The sequence below is a fragment of the Mus pahari genome, chromosome 1 (genome assembly GCF_900095145.1).
Source record: "Mus pahari chromosome 1, PAHARI_EIJ_v1.1, whole genome shotgun sequence".
NCBI classification, from domain to species: Eukaryota; Metazoa; Chordata; class Mammalia; order Rodentia; family Muridae; genus Mus; species Mus pahari.
Window position 1 is genome coordinate 140,819,764 of NC_034590.1, and position 9,440 is coordinate 140,829,203.

General features: G+C 45.5%; 1 protein-coding gene across 2 annotated transcripts in view; it reads left to right on the plus strand.

Annotated features, from left to right (window-relative positions):
- The first annotated feature begins 2,719 nt into the window (after window positions 1-2,719).
- Jak2 (Janus kinase 2) overlaps window positions 2,720-9,440 on the plus strand; it is a 65,936-nt gene continuing 59,215 nt past the window's right edge. The window contains exons 1-2 of one of the 2 annotated variants that reach the window (XM_021191216.2): window positions 2,720-3,087; window positions 3,392-3,474. The gene's annotated coding sequence lies outside the window, so the exon portion shown is untranslated. The remainder of the gene's footprint in view (window positions 3,088-3,391; window positions 3,475-9,440) is intronic. The other variant, XM_029536875.1, reaches the window with a different exon arrangement.

Below are 9,440 nucleotides of genomic sequence, written 5' to 3' on the forward strand. Positions count from 1 at the left end.
ACACACACACACACATTATAATGAAATCAATTACTTTGGATGCTATTTAAAATGAATAAGATTAGAGTAAAAACGCCAGTCCTTATATCTGTCTCCTTTACAAGTCAGCTTTTATCAAGGGCGGCTAGACAGTTTCTTGTGGTGCAATTGTGACAAATGACTCAGGATTACTGATGAGATACAGCGTGTTTTATACTTCCCAGCTTGATGGCATCTGCAAATTGCCCCTTCCATGGCCATAACAGACATTTAATAGCTGTGTTTAAGGGCTTTAAAATACTTCCTATCCAATCTTCAAAATGTCTCTTTAAGTATGATAATGCTATTATACTCAATCCTCATATTCTCATGAGAAGGATATATTTTTCATTATATGGATAAACAGGAAGCTTAGGAAATTAAGTGACTGTCTTGGTAAAAGCCTTGATTGAAACCTGGGCCACCTAGCCTCTACTGCATAACTTCTTTTTTAGGACTGTCTACTTTATGTGTATAGTGTTTTGCCCACACATATGTGTATGTACTACATGTTCAGTATCCAAGGTCAGAAGAAGGCCTGGGATTCCATTCCAGGAAATTGAGATCCCAAATTATAGATGGTTGTGAGATACCACGTGGGTGCTGGGAACACTTGGCCATGAATTTTCCAACCTAGGCTTGCTTTGTTTATTTGAAACCAAGTCTTGCTATGTAGCTCAGGCTGGCCTGGAACTCAGAACCTTCTTGCCCCAGCCTTCTGAGTGTGGTATCACTTATGGCTTTACAGCACAACAGCCTAAGAACTATACAAAGATATAGAACACAAGGGCTGATCACACACACCGATACAGTCTTGTTACTGTTTGCTCTGCTACCACAGTGAAAGGACAGAATCCTGCCTCCTGTCTCTATACCCAGTGCCACAATAGACAACTAGCTATTAACTTTTATTTTTCAGTCTGGTCATGCTAAATGTCCTAAATCTAAATGTCTTATCTTCCACCCCATACTTGTTTGTGCACAGTTTCTGAAGGTCATAAAAGATTTTGTCCAATTCCTTGGAACTCTCCCTTATCTTTATCAGAGAATGCAGGAACTTCGTGAAAAGATTAACAGGTGGAACAAATCTCTAGTTTATGCCTCTACTAGGAATCACATCGAGAGCTGGAAAGCCTTGTAGAACAGAGTAAAGAGGGATCAACATTTAAGACTAGCACCAGCTCACTCTTACCTCACCAAGAATGGTTTTCACTGTAAATGGTAATGAACAAGTTACTCAGTTTTCCTGTGTGGGTTGACAAAGGACTTAAATCCTATAAGCTTACTGTTAATCATCTATTTTTTTCCTTGCCCACGCTATCTTTAGCTTTGGTGACATTTACTTAAAAGAAACCATGCATTGTGTGGTGGCCTACACCTTTGATCTCAGCATTCCCCAGGCAGAGGTAGGAGGATTTCTGTGAGTTCGAGGCAAGGAAGTGCTACATTGTGAGTCCCTGACTCAAAAATAAAGGAAAAGAAAATAAACCATTAGATGTAAGATCTGAATAATGGCATCCATCGCGTATGTAAGGAGATGTGGGTGCTGTGAATGCTTCATTTCAGTTGACACACCTAGGGCTAAGAGGAAAAGAAAAAGCCCTATACAGAATGACCCCAGTTATTTCTTTGTCATCTTCTTATTTAGCCCCTTTCCTTTTATTGACTTCCATTGAGGGTTCTTTCTTGGTCCTTAAAACACATTCTCTTTTCATTGCTAGCTCCTTTCTTGAAACCAGATAGTTCCAGGACTGGACCGTTCTCATCCTTAAAATTTCTGCTCAAATGTCACTCTAGGAGGTCTTTTCTGGTCATCTCAAAATAACATCTCCACTCACCTTTGTGTGTGTGTGTGTACCTGTTACTGGCAATCATACACAAAGCGTAGTGCAGATTTAAATCCTATTTTGCGGCTTCTATGAGAATAGCGCATACAGAATGGGGGCTGACTTCGTCTCCTCTCCTGGGAGCCTTTGCCTAGCAGGGAACAAATTCTTGAATGAATGAACGTGGCTCTTTGGGACCCTACACGTCGTTTCTTCTTCCAAGCGGTCCCTTCGCAGAAGTGGTGGTTAACTGAAGTCAGGTACTTGGGTCTCAGCGCCCGGTCCACGGTGCCACGTCCCCTGGGCCGCGCGCTTAAGGCGGGGAGCCGCCTGTGGAAGCGAAAGCAGGAAGGGGAAAGTCTCCGCGGTGGCAGCGGCCGCCAATCCTATCAGCTCGGACGCAGCGGGGCCTTCCCGGCCGGGCTGACTCATTCCCAGCCGTCTCCTCGGCGAGCCGAGGCCGCAAGCACGCTTCGCCAACCCGCACCCGCCCCGCGCCGCCTCCTCCTCCTCCTCCTCCGCCTCGCGCGCTCTCGCCCGGGGGCTGCCCCGGGAATCTCCACGCGCGCCTCCGCTTTCCCGGAGCCCGCGACCGCCTCCCCTGCCCGGGCCCAGCCCCGCGGAGCGGCCCCGCGGGCGGCGCAGGCGCAGTGGGACGTGCCGGCCTCCGCCCCCTCTCCCGCCACCTCCGCCGGCTTGCCCGCGCCCCGCTCCGCCGCTCGGGGCCGCTCTCCCGAAGCTGCACCGCGCCGGAGGCCGCCGAGCAGGGCGCCTGAGCCGGCGTCGCGGGGCCGAGCGGAGGCGGCGTGCGGCCCCTGGAGGGCGGGGACGGGCTCGGCGCGCGGTGGGCGTGGCGTGGGCTGCAGGAAGCTGAGGCAGAGCAGAAAGGGGGCAGCAGCGGCCACCGCCGGCCTCCCGCCGCGCTGACAGGCTGGGCGGGCCCCCGCTCCGGGCGAGCTCGCGCGGCGTCGGCGCCTCGGCCGCGGCCCCGGCTCCGGCTCCGGCTCCGGAGGAGGCGTCCGTCCGTCCCGGCGAGGGCTGCAGGCGGCTGCCGGGTCCGCCGCTGCGGGATGTGAGTGCGGGCCAAGCCCGCGCGGGAGGGCCCCCGAGGGCCCAGCCTGGCGGCCGCTCGACCCTGCGCCCGGCCCGGGGGCTCCCTAGACCTCGGCCCGCCCGACACCTCTCGGAGGAGCGGATCCTGCGCGCCTCGGGGCGCTCCTGGGTGGCCCGACCCGTGTCGCCGGTGGGTGCTGCTGGATGGGGGCGGGGGGCAGCGGTTCTCCCTGCGATCCCGCCTCCTGCTTTCCACTTAGCCCCCCGCTCCTGGCAGGGAACTTCAAAGCTAGAAAACCTGCGGGTTTCCGACAGCCTAGGAAGGAGTGGCTGGGTGTTGATAAATGCACGCATCCCCGTGTGCCTTAGAACCCGACCCCCTTTTTTCTTATTCTTCTGTAAATTGTTCTAGCCATCTAAACAGCGCAGGAAAAAAAAAAGAGCATCTATTGGCTCTGGGTTTTTGGGTTAGTGACTGCTGCTTCTGTCTTTAGGTTCCTGAAGCAGGCGACGGGAACAAGATGTGAACTGTTTTTCCTCCCCAGAAGAAGAGGCCCCTTTTTCCCCTCCCGCGAAGGTGGGTGTTAGAGCTCGGGGCTGCCTGGGTGCTGCAGTTAAAGACAAGGGTGTCTGAGATCTTCGAGCCAGTGCCTGCTAAGAAGGCTGGATGCTTGTGTAGAACGGCAGGACTAATTGTTGCTTACTGCGAAAATGGCAGTGTTGAACTTTTCCTGTTGCTGTGGGAGAGTAATTGGGTGGTATTTATTGTGTCTCTTGGATCTTTGTTGGTTTTACAGTGTGGTCGTGCAGAGGAAAAAATAACTCGTCTCTTTCTCCTCCTTTCTCTTTAGGTAGCCCCAGACTTAATTTTCAAGTAATTAAAAATACCTGTTGAGGGAACACAGGTTGTTTTTGCTGGGTTTCTGCTGCCTCATTGAATGCTTCCTGTATTCACCTGCTTGCTTTGTTGGTTGATTGCTTCCCGGTGGTTACTAGTCTAGCAGGGGAAACTCCTTTTCCCTGAATGAAAGGACAGGAGTCGCTGAGTGTGTCACAGAGAGGAGGAGAAATGCGGAGAAGGGAAACAGAAGTGGGAATAAAGGAGTCGGAGGTTGCTTTTGGTTTCATAATAGGTTTGTATGAGTGAGTTGTTGGCTTACTGCAAATATTCTCATACAGTTCCCAGCGGATTTGAAAATGAATCATCAGTTTCTGGTCCTCTTTCTGTATATCCTTTACCTGTTTACTGTTCCAGCTATTAAGATCATTTGATTGCGTGTGAGTTGGCTTGAGTGTGGGACGTCTGCAGACTGGATGTGTCCAGGACTTATCCTGATAGCTCTGAATGGTGCTACAGGCACGAGCATTTACCTGTACAGGAGAGCTGCAATATGTGGCAACTAGATAAGCACTTAACGTTTATTTTTGCTTTTGCGGAGTATATTGGAACTTGCTCTGTAGACCAGGCTAGCCTCCAACTCAGAGATGCCCCTGCCTCTGCCTTCCAACTGCTGGGATTAAAAGCCTGCACCCACCCAGCTTCGTTTGTTTCTTTTAGTGTCTTTTCCTTTGTAATTTGAAGGAGTCTTGAGTGTGAAAAGCAAACATATTTTTTTTCTCTACTTTACCCAGATAGGTTATTCTCGAAAGATGGGATCTTTTTCTGGCAAAATGGAGAAGACCATTGGCTTTGGAGTTAGATCTGAGCGTGCAGTTTTGAGTTAGGACAATGGTGTTCTTCCCATTTAACAGCTGTACTACTTACAATTTATTTTCTCAGACCATTGTGTGGGGGTTGATTGGATGCATGCACAGTAGTATTGGTTTGGCCGCTTTTGAACGTCTTAGCTTCTCAGAGCTGGGCAGGCAAAGGAGGTTTCTAGCTGGCCGGTGCGTAGCTGGTCAGTCCTGGTGCTGCTTCCATAGAGCATAGAGAAACTGCACGCTAGTGTTAGCTACAGCCTCTGTATGGAAAGGGTTGGACGCCTAAGCCCCGTGGTGCTGCCTCCTTGTGGTTAAACTGCGCAAAGGCTTGTCCTTTGCTCCTCCCCCATTACACTGTTTTTCCTTTTTAGGCTCCCTCCCTTAGTTCTTAGTTTCCCAAACTCTGTCAGGTGCTAGAGCACCAGGGAACTCTGGCTCTCACCTCTTACCTGAGGTAGTCTCAGAGGTAGGAAGTTCCGTCCGTTCCTACGGTGGTGTGTCTTTGTAAAGCTGTATCTTCAGAATTTTCAGTATGAAAAGCTGCTATTTAGTGTGTGACAGTGTGGAACAAGAAATGACAATGTGGCAGTGCTTAGGATGATACCAAGGGGCTGAGGAATTGTCGAACCCGAACAACACTAGACCACAAGAGTATTAATGCTAAGTTCTTTGACCCAACTTGAGTATTTCCTTGGCCTAAAAAATAATAAAGAAGTTGCTAACTTTCAGGATTCCCCAAGTGGAGATAGTCTGGGAACATCTTCATTTGGTTGCAGCTGGCTTTTCTGATAACAATTTTCAATTCAAAGCCATAGTTCATAATGGCATAATGTCGTGCTTCTAATAATGCCCGTATGACGTCTGCTAGGTTCTTCTAAGAATGCCTGCATGCTGTCTGCTAGGTTCACTCACATTGTAATTATTCCTCTTGTGCACCTGCCTCTCTAGTCACTTCATAGTTTTTATTTTCTTCTGCACAGGGCTCTTACCACTACGTTTTTGATAATCTTTTGGTCCCAAATGAAAACTGCTATTTTATACTACTGTGGTAATTTGGATCTTGAACGTCCCTGAACGGCTTTTGTATCAGAGCTTTTGTTACAGGCTTTGGATTGTAGGAGGCATGAGATACTAAGATGCCAACTTCTCTTCTGCTTCCCTGCTGCCATGGCAACCAGGCCTTTCTTATTTTAATAATACTTTGCTGGCTAGAAAGACAGTGTTGAGCCCTCTACATTTCCCCACCATTTCATAAAGCAGGAATAGTTTATCTCAGTTGTAAAGGCCCCTAGATGAGACACTGCTTCAGCGTCTGTGCTGAATCGCTCTGTTTGTATCTCCTGGGTTGCCGTGGGGGAGACTTGCCAGTATTACTTAAGAACCTCCTTTCCTACTGTTCAGTAGCATTTTTCCTCACTCCAGGTTAAGTCCTTTCTGACAGTTGCCCTAAAGCCTTATTAGGCTTTAATTTGATTTCCTCAAGGAAGACTTGGGGTGGGTTCTCACCTCTTTCCAGCTGCTACAGAATGGTCCCTTAATCCAGTGGCTCTTAGAATTACATACAGGATTTACTGAAGTATATATTGTTGGATTCTGTCTCCAGAGTTTGTGTTTCAGTAGGTCTGGAGTGGAATCTGTGCATTTGCATCTCTTACATGTTCTCCAAGGACCACCACATACTGTGAAAATCACTGATTTAAATTGGTAGGCAAAGATTCGTTTCTGTTAAAGAACATAGTTTTTAAACTGTGTTGGCAAGGTTGTCTCTTTTGCTAGTCTGTAGTGGTACCTTTGTAGCGTATGTAGGCGGCACATAAATAAACGGTACGCTGTGTTTCAATGACGGTTTATTTACGTGGGCAGCTAACTGGCTGAGTTGGGCACATAAATTAGAATACGAAAGTTCCCCGTTCTCACATGATTCCCCCATCTCTGTGAGTTACTGATGTACTTTTTATTTAGAGCAAACCTTATCGAAAGAGCCATGTTTGTCCTTTAAAAGAATTCTTTCTTAAAACTTATTTTCTTGAGCAAGCTTTATCACTCGGAAGAGTATTTTTGTATATGTGTTACTTTCTTTGTGAAACAGAGGAGGGCTTGTCAGACCAGAAGCGGCACGTGTTCCTGATTGCAACACATGCACCCTGCCAAGTGAGTGTGGAAACACGAAGTGCTTTTTATATCTCTACTACAATGTTTTCAGGTGGCCTGATTCTAGCTAACTGGGAACGTGGGACTCAGTCTGACCATTTACAGACTTTTAATTTTCCGCTGGGACTTGTATGTTCCAGGACACACACTCTGTTTTTCATATCCCTGTCCCTGCCAATAATGCTGGGCTTTTTGTTGTCGTAAATCCTCATTCCCCATTCTTTACTGTGTGTGTGTGAAAGAGAGAGAGAGAGAGAGAGAGAGAGAGAGAGAGAGAGAGAGAGAGAGAGAGAATATATGAGAATGAATAAGAATACAGGTGCCTGGGAAGGCCATGAGAGGGCATTGGATCCCTTGATGCTTATAGGCAGTCATGAGGCACCAGAAAGAGCCAGGGTGGGTGGAATCCGCAAGAGTAGGAAGCTCTTCAACTCTTGAACCATGTCTCCTCAGACTCTTTTTCTTGTAAAAGTCTAGTCCATGCTGTAAGTGTGCATGCGATGCCTAGAAGCTTCTTCTGCTTTAATAACCATATACAGTAACTGAATGAAGGGTATAGGCTTTGGGAATCAAGAGGCACATTTAATATTTATTAATTACAGAAATGAAGGCAGTAAAATTCCCTTCTCAGACATTAGTTTTCAGTGAGGATAGATTGGAGATAATTTTTAGTCTTCTCGGCTTGCCTAGTTCAGTAGTTTCCTCTATTATGTTATTTTCTCATGGCCATGTGTTTGAAAAGTCAACTGTTTTAGAATTCTAAAGTGTGGGAATAAATTTAGATAATATTAGATTCTCAAGTAATTGTATTTGATGTTTTTCCATGTATGTGTATATGTACATACATAATTAAAAATTACTATAGCAGCTTTTTAATCTTCACTTCCTTGACATCATTTAGGCGTTAGGGACTGTGTCTGGAATAATTAATGCGTCGTCATGCTTCTCACCGCAGGAAACTTTCAGTCTAGTGATGAGAGAAGATCGGAAAGCAAATATGTGACCTTACCTTGGAGAGGTCAGAACTGGTGGCTCTTGGGTGGGGCAGGGACAGGTGGAGAGATCAAGCCTGAGAACTTTTGTGGAGATGGTGATTTCTAGAGGGTTTGGGGTGACATGGAAGAGCATGGGCCAGACCGTGACTACATTGTGTGGTTCATTTTACATGGGGGGAAACCCTACAGATATAGAACAGAATAACTTAGGTGCAGGTTCAGATTAAGCACTTGGAACTACCTCCATTTCAAGAACTAGTGATTTCTCAGTATCTTACAGATACTATCTCCCATTAGTATATTTTGAGTTTAACTTTTTTTTTAGTGGATTTTTTTTTGACTTAAAACATATGCATTTGCCTTAATGGACTAATAAGTTTTGCTCAACCTATTTACATTTAAACCTTATATTTATACCTTATATTTATATTAAACTTAATATTTATATTTGATATTATATTTTAATATATATTTATTATATTTAATGTTATTTATATTTAAAATTTATATTTATACCTTAAAGCTTACAGTTTTCTACAACTTGCTATTCTATTTTTGATATTTATCTATGTAAAAGTAAAGCTACAGGTTTAAACAGCCAAAGAACTTAGTTTTTATAGTGTGAATGCACCAAAGTCTTCACTCATTTTCTTCATAATTTGGTTGTTTGGAAGTTTGTTTAGCTCTAACTTTGGGAGTGGAGGTGCAGTGTGTGTCAGTGTGAGTCTCTATAGGGTTTATAACTAGGAAAAGAACCCTTCTTCATGGTTGTCGTCTCAGCTCGTGCCTGGGATCCTCAAAGCCCTTCAAGAAGGGTTGACCTAACAGTACTGAGATGTTTTCTACATGGCACTGACACGTGTGCAGATGCTATAAAGGCACTAGCAGATAAAACATATCTGTTATAGCATAGATCAATGCAGTGACACCAGCTGCAGTGTGGTTTTCATAGTGTCCACGTGTGTGTGTGTGTGTGTGTGTGTGTGTGTGTGTATGTGTGTGCGTGCACAGGCATGTGTATGTGTTCCATTCACAGAGGAAGGCCAATTTGAGTTATGTTTTTAATTTTCATACTTTTCTGTAGAAAAACAGTACATTTTCGAAAAATTCAAAATTCATTTTAGTGAAGCAAACATTTCCTGAGTGCTTGAGGAGTTCTGCATTATAAGTGCATGTATGTCTCATGTAATACCTTTTTAAAATTATAAATTCATAATTGCATACAAAAAGTAAATATAAACAAATATAAACACATATGTAACACACAGATGATAATCAGTCTGATTGCCAGGCCTGGCAGTATAAGCTTGTGCCATTAGCTACTGGAGAAGCTAATGCAGTCCCATTTGGGCTACCAAACATCTTCAAGGCTAGTCTGGCTAACTTAGGAGATCCTGGATCAGAATTTTAAAATATTTCAAAAAGAATTGGGAATATAAAATTCAGTGGTAGAGCCCTTCCCTAGCATGTGTGAGGGTCTCTGTTTCATCCTCAGGATTGAAGACAGGAAAAAGAAAGAAAGAAAGAAAGAGAAAAGAGGGAAGAGCGAGCCAAGCTGAGAGCATCTTCAGGTTGCAGATGCAAGCAGCGATGGCACCTGCCTGGCTTCCTTGTACAGAGACTAGGAACTCCGACCTCACGGTATAACGTGGACTAGTTAGATTACTGCTGACACTAGGAACTCCGACCTCAC